Here is a 9,523-nt window from a genome sequence, read left to right as displayed (position 1 = left end):
TGATGAAATCTCATGCCATCCTGCTCTGTCCCACCTGGATGTGAATCGTCTCTGTGTCCAGCATATCTACACTGTATACACCACCTGTCGGTAGTCACTTAGTAGCCATCTGGGTTATCAGATTGACCGTCTAGGTATCTCAGTGCTTGCATTCAAGTAACCCTTACAGTAGCCTGTGTCACGATGCCCATGTCATTTCACCTCACTTCATCTCCTTACCTAGACATCGAATCATCCCACATAATCACAAGAAGGTGAGTATAGTATAATAAGATATTTTGAGAGCAAGAGACCACATTTACATAACTTTTATTACAGTATATTGTTATAATTGTTCTATTTTATTGTTAATCTCTTACTGTCATAATTTATAAATTAAACTTTATCATAGGTATGTATGTATAGGAAAAAAACAGTATATCTGTGGTTTCAGGCATCCACTGGGGTTTTGGAACATGTCCCCCACAAATAAAGGAGGACTGCTATCCTAGGAATCACCAGTTTCCACTGGCCCCTTAACATGCTTTCCCTGCCAAGGCCACTTCTATTTTTTGAGGCTCCCCATAAGTTAAAATTTTTTTAAAAAATGGAAAATCAGTGTAGAAAATGTGTGGTGTTTTAAAAACATTTATTGAGGCATAATTTACAAAATAATCTGTACATATTTATAGTGTGCAATTTGATACGTTTTAATGTATGTATGCTCCTCCACAGTCAATATAATGAACAGAGCCATCACCCTCAAAACTTCCCTTGTTCCCGTTATAATCCCTCCCTCCTCCCCTCTCCATCCGCTGATCTGCTTTGTGGTATATTTTTAATGTTAAAATTTTTTTGTTTCTTTGTAACACCCCTCTTATGGATATCGTGTAACCTTATTTGGAGAGAGCATCAAAAGTCTAAATTTGAGAGCCATCAAAAATATGAGGCCTTCCTGCCCTCTCCACCACATAAGGGGCTTCAACCCCAAAGCCCCTCTCTCCATCTCCCCAGGTCATCTCCCTTGAGCTGGGGAGAGGCTGAGAGAACTTGAGGTGTGGGCATGGGGGTGGGGAAAGTTGTAAAGGCCTAAATTTTCTGTTCTCATTTTAACAAGAAAGAAAGAAAGAAAGGCAAGATCTAGGTTGATACTTCAGGGAAAGGGCTATTTCTGTAGTAAGAGGCCCAGCAGGCAGGAGTCACCTTCAAGAGGAAGGGAGGGGGCTAGCGCAGAGATTTGAGAGCAGGATGGTGGTCCTTCCTGCTATCTAACCTCTTTCTCTCCTGCTACATCCTTGGTCCTGCCTCAGGGTAGATGGGAAATAATGTGCTCTCTCTTCCCCAGTATACTCATCAGTCCGCTTCTTGTCCGACTGAAAGCTGAAATTCCAGGTCTGTACCCTCCTTTCTCAGGGTCCTTCCTCCTATCCTCCGGTGTCTCTTGGACCTGGCTCGAGGAGTCGACGCCCTTTTCCCTCTGGTCCCATCTTCGTCTCCCGGGAGCCCCTTCTATCCTCATGCGCTCCCACTTCGCCTTCAGTTGTCATCGCCCCTGCCAGCAACGTGCCTTTTACAGGTCAATAAAATTAGCGACTGGGGGTAGAGGGAGGGGGGGGGCATGGGCCCAGGGGTGCTAAGCTCGATGGCCTTGAATGTGGCTGGACTCACGGAGTCCGGACGCCTGTCATTCCAGGGCTAAACAGTGACAGCTGAGAGACCTGAGCTGGTGTTGGGGGCGGAGGGGGGCTGTGTTGCAGGGAGAGAGAGGGACTGAGGATAAAGAAGACCTGAGCACCTAAGAGCCCCTGGATGGGAACAGGGCGTGGGGACACTTTAGAGGGCATATCCTATCTATACCCACCTTACCAGGCTGGGAGAGCTTTCCTGAGCTCAGATGAAAGGGAGAACTCAAGCAAGGGCGCGGAAGTGAGGGGGTTCCCAAGTTTTTTCAAGCGAGGGTCTTTAAATGGAGCTACTCCCTCCAGGGTACCTGGGCAAGGCTGCCTGATGAAGAGATTTCACGAAGTCCTCTGGACCCAGGCATCCTAACTTTCCAGCCCTCAGGAAAGCCGGAGGACCAGACCTCCCTAGTGGCCCAGATGCACCCCTCTTCTTCCCCACCTGTATAAGCCGGTCCACCCACCGGGCCGAGACTCAGGGAGGGGCTCGGCTGCAGCTCCCCCCACCGGCCCCGCCCCCGGTCCGGTCCCGCCCCTTCCCTGGCCAGCCCAAAGCCGCTGCCCTACCCAGCGTTGCCAGAGCAGGTGGCCGCGGCGGGCTCCGTCTCTGCCCCGCAGGTAAGTCAGCGACGCGGTCTGGTCCACACTAAGGGCAGCGCTGGAGTACAGGGCATCCCCTTCCACTTGTCCTGTGCCCTTGTCTCAAAATCGGGGTCCCCAAAGGACAGTGAGGACATTCCTATCGGCTCTGCGCACCGACCCTGGGCATCTAGACGGTGAGACTAAACTCTGGGGAAGTTTAAAGGGTCCCTGCTGGTTATCCCTGATGCCGGGGCGGGCTCTGAGAGATGGAGAAGGGCTGAGCTGGACATTAGGCACACTGTTTTCTGGAGAAGAGCAGGTTGGGGGTGGTGGCTGTGGGCTCCAAGTAAGGAACCTCATTGACCTGCATGCCCCGTGCCTCATCCAAGTGCAGCTTCTACCCGCCTCCTCCCTTAGACAGTGATGGGGTGACCCCAAAGGCTTCTGTTCTGTGTGCAAATGAGGCAAGAGCCACTGCATAGCTGAGCTAGGGCCTGGGTTTTCTAATGAGCCCCGGGGCACCTGTGTCATTTACTTACACCCAGGTTCAGATGTGCAAGGGTGAGGATGATGAGGAAGCATGGGTCGTACAGATTGCCTGAGAAACCCAGGGGCCTGGGGACTAAGATCTTTTCTGTGTTCATGTCCCAGAGCCAGGTGGGGGAGGCGATCACAGAAGTGGCCTTTATTGTAGACATGGGGTGCATTTGCACGCTCCCTGTTGGGATTTAGGCTATAGGAAAAGGGTCCTGCCTCCCAGAATCTCAAGGAAGGCTTTCTAGAAAGGGAGGTCTTGGGCAGACAGTTCAGATATGATGCCTAGACCTCAGAGCCACAGAGGAGAGCCAGACCCTGGGCCGTGGTACTGGGTTAGGGTAGAGCAGACGACCCCGATTGTAGAGTGGAGGTAGGTCAGGATGCTGCTTATGGATCCAGCCAGGACCCCACAGACCTTCCAGATCATCACACACCTCGGACAGACCAGCATCCAGACAGGGGGGAGGGCTTTCTGTGTCTGTTGAATTTCCCATTCCATGGTGTCCTCACACCACACACACTGTCATTGTCAGGAAGTTCTTTCTCGTACGCGACCGTCATTCCTTCTGCTTCTGTGCCAGCTTCTTGCTTCTGGGAGGCAGTGTGCTATCCTAGAAAGAGTGGGGGCTCTGAGGTCAGTTAGACTTGAGTTCTATCACCTTTACCTGCTGTGCGACCTTGGACGGGTTACCTAACCTCTTTGAGTTCGCTTCCCCACCTGTAAAATGGGGATAATAATAGAACCCGCCTCATAGGGTGGCTGCATGGATTAAGTGAGAATATGCCCATTGAGCTCTTAGCACAGTGCCTGGCGCCTGGTGAGGGCTCAACGAGTATAAGTGTCCCCTTGTGTGTAGGACAGCAAAGCCGATCTGCCGGGGTGGGGTGGGGGTTGGAAGTTTTTTTTAAACTTGGCCAGAGAGAGCAATGCCCTTCACTACTACCAACCCACCAGCCCCTGCCCCCTGCTAGTCCTTGGATCTCTGCTAAACATGTCTGGGCTGCCCATGTCCCCTCACCTCCTCATCTCTTAATCACCCTGTTTTTGTCTCCAGGGTGAGGAGAGGGGCCCCAGCAGGGCAGAGACCAGTGACGGCAGGAGCCCACTTGGGACTATGACTCAGGGGAACAAACTAGCTTAAAGACCCAATCAAAAAAAAAAAAAAAGCCCCATTGTCATCACCTCCTTGCCCTCCCCACCTCCAGAAATCCACAAGTTGGGGTCGAGCTGCACTAAAATTTTCCAGGAAGATAAACAGTATAAGCCCTGTTTGGGGACTGTCCAAGCTGCCCTCCAATGGAATGACAGCTTCAGTTCCTGGCTGGAGCTCTGGAAGCTGCCGGGGAAGGCTGCATCTAGTAAGCACCCTTAAACCTGGGCGAGGGAGGGGATGCCCATGCCCTCGCTGGGTGCTTTCAAGGGCTCTGCTGTGGCACTCCTCTGGCCATCCTCCTCCCTGTGGGGTGAGGAGTCAGCAGTGCCAAGGGAAGAGCCTGGGCATCTCCTTTGAGACTGCATTCCCTATACCTGTGACTCTGAAGGCCTTTGCCGGGATGGTCACCAACTTGCTCCCAGCTCATGCAAGCCTCTCCCGTGGGCCTGTTCTCCCCAGGGCAGTTTATGCCATTAAGTGTGCGTCCTAGACCTGAGGGGCGACTAAAGGTGGCTAAAGGCCATTGTTTGCAGGGCATGAAGATGGAACTAGGATGTGAGGCCGAGTGTCCACATACATGAATGAGTCCCTTGTGGTACAGAAAGAAGCTGGCAGTGGGAAGGCGGATACTGGCTGGGGCCAGGGTGGGAGCGGAGCTATCTCTCCCTCCATAGTGTGTCCTTCCACGAAATTCCCAGGAATCAGAGAAATCCAAATTGAAACCTGGTCTTCCGGGTCATTATGAAAGTATATTTATCAAGGTGGGAAGTTACAATATATTTTATTAACAATTTGTTAGCCTGATTAATAACTGAAATATTTAGATGTGTATACGGGCCCCCGTTTGTCCTCTTGTCCTAGGCCTTGCAAATGGTAGGGGTGGGCCTGGAAGCTCCTATAACTGACATCACTGTTTGGTGAATTCCCTTCCTGCTGGCTGTCCCCCAATATAGTAGTGATCCCTGTAAAATTGGGCTTAGGGCACGCCCTCTCCTGGACCAGGAAGGAGTTTCAAGGTGAAATTAGGACTGTCAGCTGTCACCAACCAGTGGTTTCCCCCTTGGGCCTCCTGACCTCATTCTCCACCCAAAATTGGGACAGTTTTAAAAAATGTCCTGTGATGCTTAAGAGGGAAAGGATGAGAAGGAGAGAGGTTGCTTATCTCCTGAGTGTGGGGAGGGTGTGGGCACTCTCTGGACCCAAAGAGCAAGGGGGAAGCTAAATGGGGCTACAGCAGCAGGAAGGGTGGAAGCCAGACTGGCAGAAGATCAAGGCCAGACCCCACCGTCCTTCCAGCTGTCTTTCTCAGAGGGAGCTGTACCTGCAGTCAGGGAAGGGTCCAAGTGTCTGTAGTGTGGGTCCCCCTGTAAGTTTGCATCTTGGGCCTTGGACGAGGAAGAGTGTGGGGGCCAGCTGGCCAGGCAGTGGGAGTCATTCCTGGCAGGAATGAATGGCACATTGGTCTCGACTATAGTTGAGTGCCCTGTGGCACCTGGACACACCGTCTGTTCAGAAGAGAGAGACATGCGGTCTTTTTCTGGCCATCTCTGACTCACTCAGTTCCTATTGGCTATTTGAGGATCGAACCTGCCACCTTGGCCTCATTAGTGCTGTGAAGTGCTCGATGGAACTGGGCACACACATTCACACATGCACTCACACACGCACACTCACACTCAGATACTCACACGCCCAGGCATACATGCCACCTATACTAACTCACAAATGTTGCTGTGTACAGTCGCACACCCCTAAACACCACTTCGAGTTCAGTCTTGGGAATGGATGCCCTGCAGATGCACCCTGACGCATGCACTTTGCAGACCCCTGAGCCTTCGCCACAGTCCCGGTCTCATTCTCCTCCATCAGGGACTTTTCATTCACCTCGGGTGATCTGCCAGCTCCAGTGGCGAGGGGCCGGACGCCTGCAGAGGTTCAGTGTTGGGGACAGGAGGCAGCAGCTCTGCCCTCCAGGGACTCCAGGAAAACCCCACTAGGCTTGATGTTCAGCACCTCTGCTCCCCCAAGTCTCGCCGGGGATGTCTCCGGGTCCCTAAGTCTCTGTCAGCCCGTCAGTCCCTGTGTAGTTCTGTGAGCGTCTTTCTGCCCCTCAGCCGGTAAGTGTCCCTGTGCGCTCTTCAGTCCTTTCCTCAGTCCTTTCCCTGCTCCCGTGCCCGGCACATTCTGTTTCTCTTCTCTCCGTCTCTCAGTCTCTCTTTTTCTGTGTATCTGTCTTTTTTCTTCTTCCTTTCGCTCTGTATGTGTGTCTCTGTTGCTCTCAGTGTCTCTCTTATTTTCTGTGTGTGTCTCTGCCCTCCTGTCTCTCTCTCTCTCTCTCTCTCTCTCTCTCTCTCTCTCTCTCTCTCTCTCTCTCTCTCACACACACACACACACACACACACACACACACACACACACACACTTCCTTACTCTAAATATCCTCCTGTCTCTCAGCATCTGTCTCTGCGCGGCATCTTGTTTCTGTCTTTACCTCTCTCCATCTCTGCCTCTAAGTCTGGGCGTGTGTCCCTCTTTTCTCTCCCTGTCTTACTCTTATGAGGTGCCCCAGGGGAACAGGACAGCCAAGTGTCTCTGAGTGTAGAAGAAGGTAGCAAAGCATCTGGGGGAGGGGACTGCCATCATTTCTGGGCCCCTCCAGTGCCAGGCAAGGAGTTGGGGGGGAGATATCAGATTTTGGAAAGGGCAGATGTTGGCCCATTTTCCCCAGCTCCTCTGCCGAAAACAGACCCTGGGGGCTTTGGCTCAACTCTGAAATTTCGAGTGACAAGGCCCAGGGGCATAGGCCTAGGAGCAGGGTGACGGTGTGGGGAGAAAGCCCCTGTCTGTCTGGTTGATCCGATTGACTTTGAGCTGAGGGAGGGTGCTGGGGACTTGGAGTCCCCCTCAGAAGAGGCGTTGACCAGAGTGGGGCTGAATTGATACTTTTCATTTTCCTCGAAGCAGCCAAGCTCAACGCACCCACCCCAGGCCCCAGCTTCCTGCTCCAAACCACCACTGTGCTCCCCACCCTATTTCAAACATTTCCGCCAACTGCCCCCGGGCTGTGGGGCCTGTGCAAACAGCCTCCCTGCCCTCTCCCCAGGCCCCCCCACCTCGGGCAGGCCTTTCCTCACTCAGCGGCTCTTGCACAGGAGCGGCTGTGTAGGCTGTTTGTTTATTTGACTAAGGTTTCCTTGGGTGGGGTGAAGACTGATTCCACTGATACTTCTCCCCACTTCAGATGCCCAGGCAGGAGGCCAGGGCAGCCCCGCTATGCTCCCACTGCCCCGACCCGCGTCCCCACACGCCTCTCCTGCATCCCCAGGCCCCAAAACTTCTCTACTCTCCTGATCTCAGGTCTGTCAATTCCTACATTCGATGCCCGCCACTCACCTCCCACTGGCTAGGCAGGATGGAGAGATACGAGACACACCCCTGCACATACCCACCTTGTCCCTCACCTAGGGGAGAGAAAATGCCACGGGGAAGGGGACGAGAATGGAGGATCCCAAAGAGGAACACACGTGGCGTGGTCTTCAGGATGTGGGAGAAGTCTGCCCACCTCTCGTAGACCGATGCTCAAACCAGTGACAAGAGTGAAACTTCAGCAGAGAAATAATTCCCTAATGGGTTTGGAGCCCTTCACGGGATCTATCCCAGAGTAATCTCCCTGGGACCCCAAGGGTCTTGTCACCCCTAGATTTTGTACAGTGCTGTATTATATACAGAACTGTCTCGTCCTGCCCTGTAATCACCTGGAGAGCTAACGAAATCCCCATTCAGACAGAGTCTGGACTTGAACCCAGGTCTCCTCACTCCCCACAGCCAGGCCTCCTCCCCAGACCAAGATGGAGCTACTCCTTGGGCAAAAACAAAACAAAACAAAACAAAAAAAAACCCTCAGGCTGCAGCCATTTCTCTTCTCTTTCCTCATTTCCCCCTCACCCACGTCGTCTCCGTCTTCACGGGCCTGCAACAGAGACTGTTGTCCCCACTAGTGTCTGGCCGGGAAGGGATTGTAGGAGCAGGAAGCATTCTGTGACCTCGTTCTGAGATCTGCTGTCCTAGTTAGCAGCTTCCTGAGGGGAAAGGGACAGGAGAAGCTTTTAGAGATGGTTTCAACCATCTGGGTACTAAATGGGAATGAGACTGTCCCTAGGTTGAGGCTGGGGACAGCTATTCCAGGGCTGCAGGATGAGGTATGGGGGTGGAGAGGCCAGAGAGGGGATCAGGAAGTTTCCCCAAATAGCCTGGCCAACAGCCAAATGTGGGAGCCAGGCCCCGGGGAGGTGGGGCAGCCCATCTTGGGGGGCAGCTGGCCAGTTGGCACATGGGCCTGGACCTTAGGAAGCTGGGTAAGGGGCAAAAATAAAGCAAGACTGGTACCGTCTCCTCTTTTGTCTCCTGCTGAAATGGGCTTCTCTGGAGCTTAGTGTCATGAACAAAGGGGGATAGAGTTATAAGAGTGCATCTATACCCTGTTTTCTTTCTCTCCCAGGGGCCTTTGTGAACCACAACCCATTCCCCTGCACCTCACCCCATTGACACTAATTTATTCATTTATTCATCAGATATTTATTGGACACCTACTGTGTGTTACACTTGCTAGGCCCTGCCCTGGGAATTTAAGGAGGAATATGACAAGGTGAATGAGAAAGAATACAAGGAGGCAGGAAGCAAATCTACCTTAAGGAGGGTAGTGATGAAGGCCTCTCATGGAGGCGATACTTCAGCATCAGCCCTGAGAAGGGGAGGTAGGAACCAGGAGGAAAAGCGTGCTCCAGGCAGAGAGAACAGGTTCCCAGAATGCTCAGAGGCGAGGGAGAGCTTGCTGGTTCTTTCGGGAGAAAAGGAGCCCAGTGTGGCCGGAGTATCGAAAGCAAGGTAGGGAGTGGCACAGAAACAGATCAGAGGGATTCAGGATATTTTAACCTGGACGTTTGGACCCCAGGATGTTTTGAATGCAAACATTTTAAACCAAAACATACCAACACTGGATACTCTTTTAGAACGTGTTTTCCAGTTCGAACACTATTCATCCAACTTAATTCCTTGATCAGATTTTTCTGTTTTTTTTTTTCTCGATGGTACAGTTAAATGTCCATTTTCTTCATTCCATTTTATTTTTACTGAAGTTATTTTCACTGGCTTCAGTTCTGTATAAATTTTGCTGTCAAGATTTGATTCATCAATCCTAAGGCATCGATCAAAGGCTTCTGACTCTAGTCTCTGTCTTTGTGCAATTGACTGGGGTAAACGCCTCTCCAATTTTGGAAGGTTTAAATTTTGAAAAACGTTTGTGGTCAAGATTGGATTCTTCTGTCCATTTTAGTCAATAACAAGTCTTCTTGTATCTGCTTCTAACCATGTCAGTATTATTTTTACCAGTCATATCCTTAGGGTTTTGGAAAGGTGAGTAGGGGCCAAATCTTCCAGGCTGCAGTAAGAATTTTCTTTAAAGGAGAAACCTTTGGAAGTTTTAGGCAGGAGAGTGACACGATCAGATGTGCCTTTTTAAAAGGCGTCTTCTACCTGTGTGGAGAGCGGGCTGGGAGGGCAGGAAGTGGAGGCAGGGAGGACACCGAGGGGGCT

The sequence above is a fragment of the Rousettus aegyptiacus genome, unplaced genomic scaffold (assembly GCF_014176215.1).
Source record: "Rousettus aegyptiacus isolate mRouAeg1 unplaced genomic scaffold, mRouAeg1.p scaffold_m13_p_6, whole genome shotgun sequence".
NCBI lineage: Eukaryota > Metazoa > Chordata > Mammalia > Chiroptera > Pteropodidae > Rousettus > Rousettus aegyptiacus.
The sequence above is the reverse complement of the archived record's forward strand: the minus strand, read 5'-3'. Positions refer to the sequence as shown.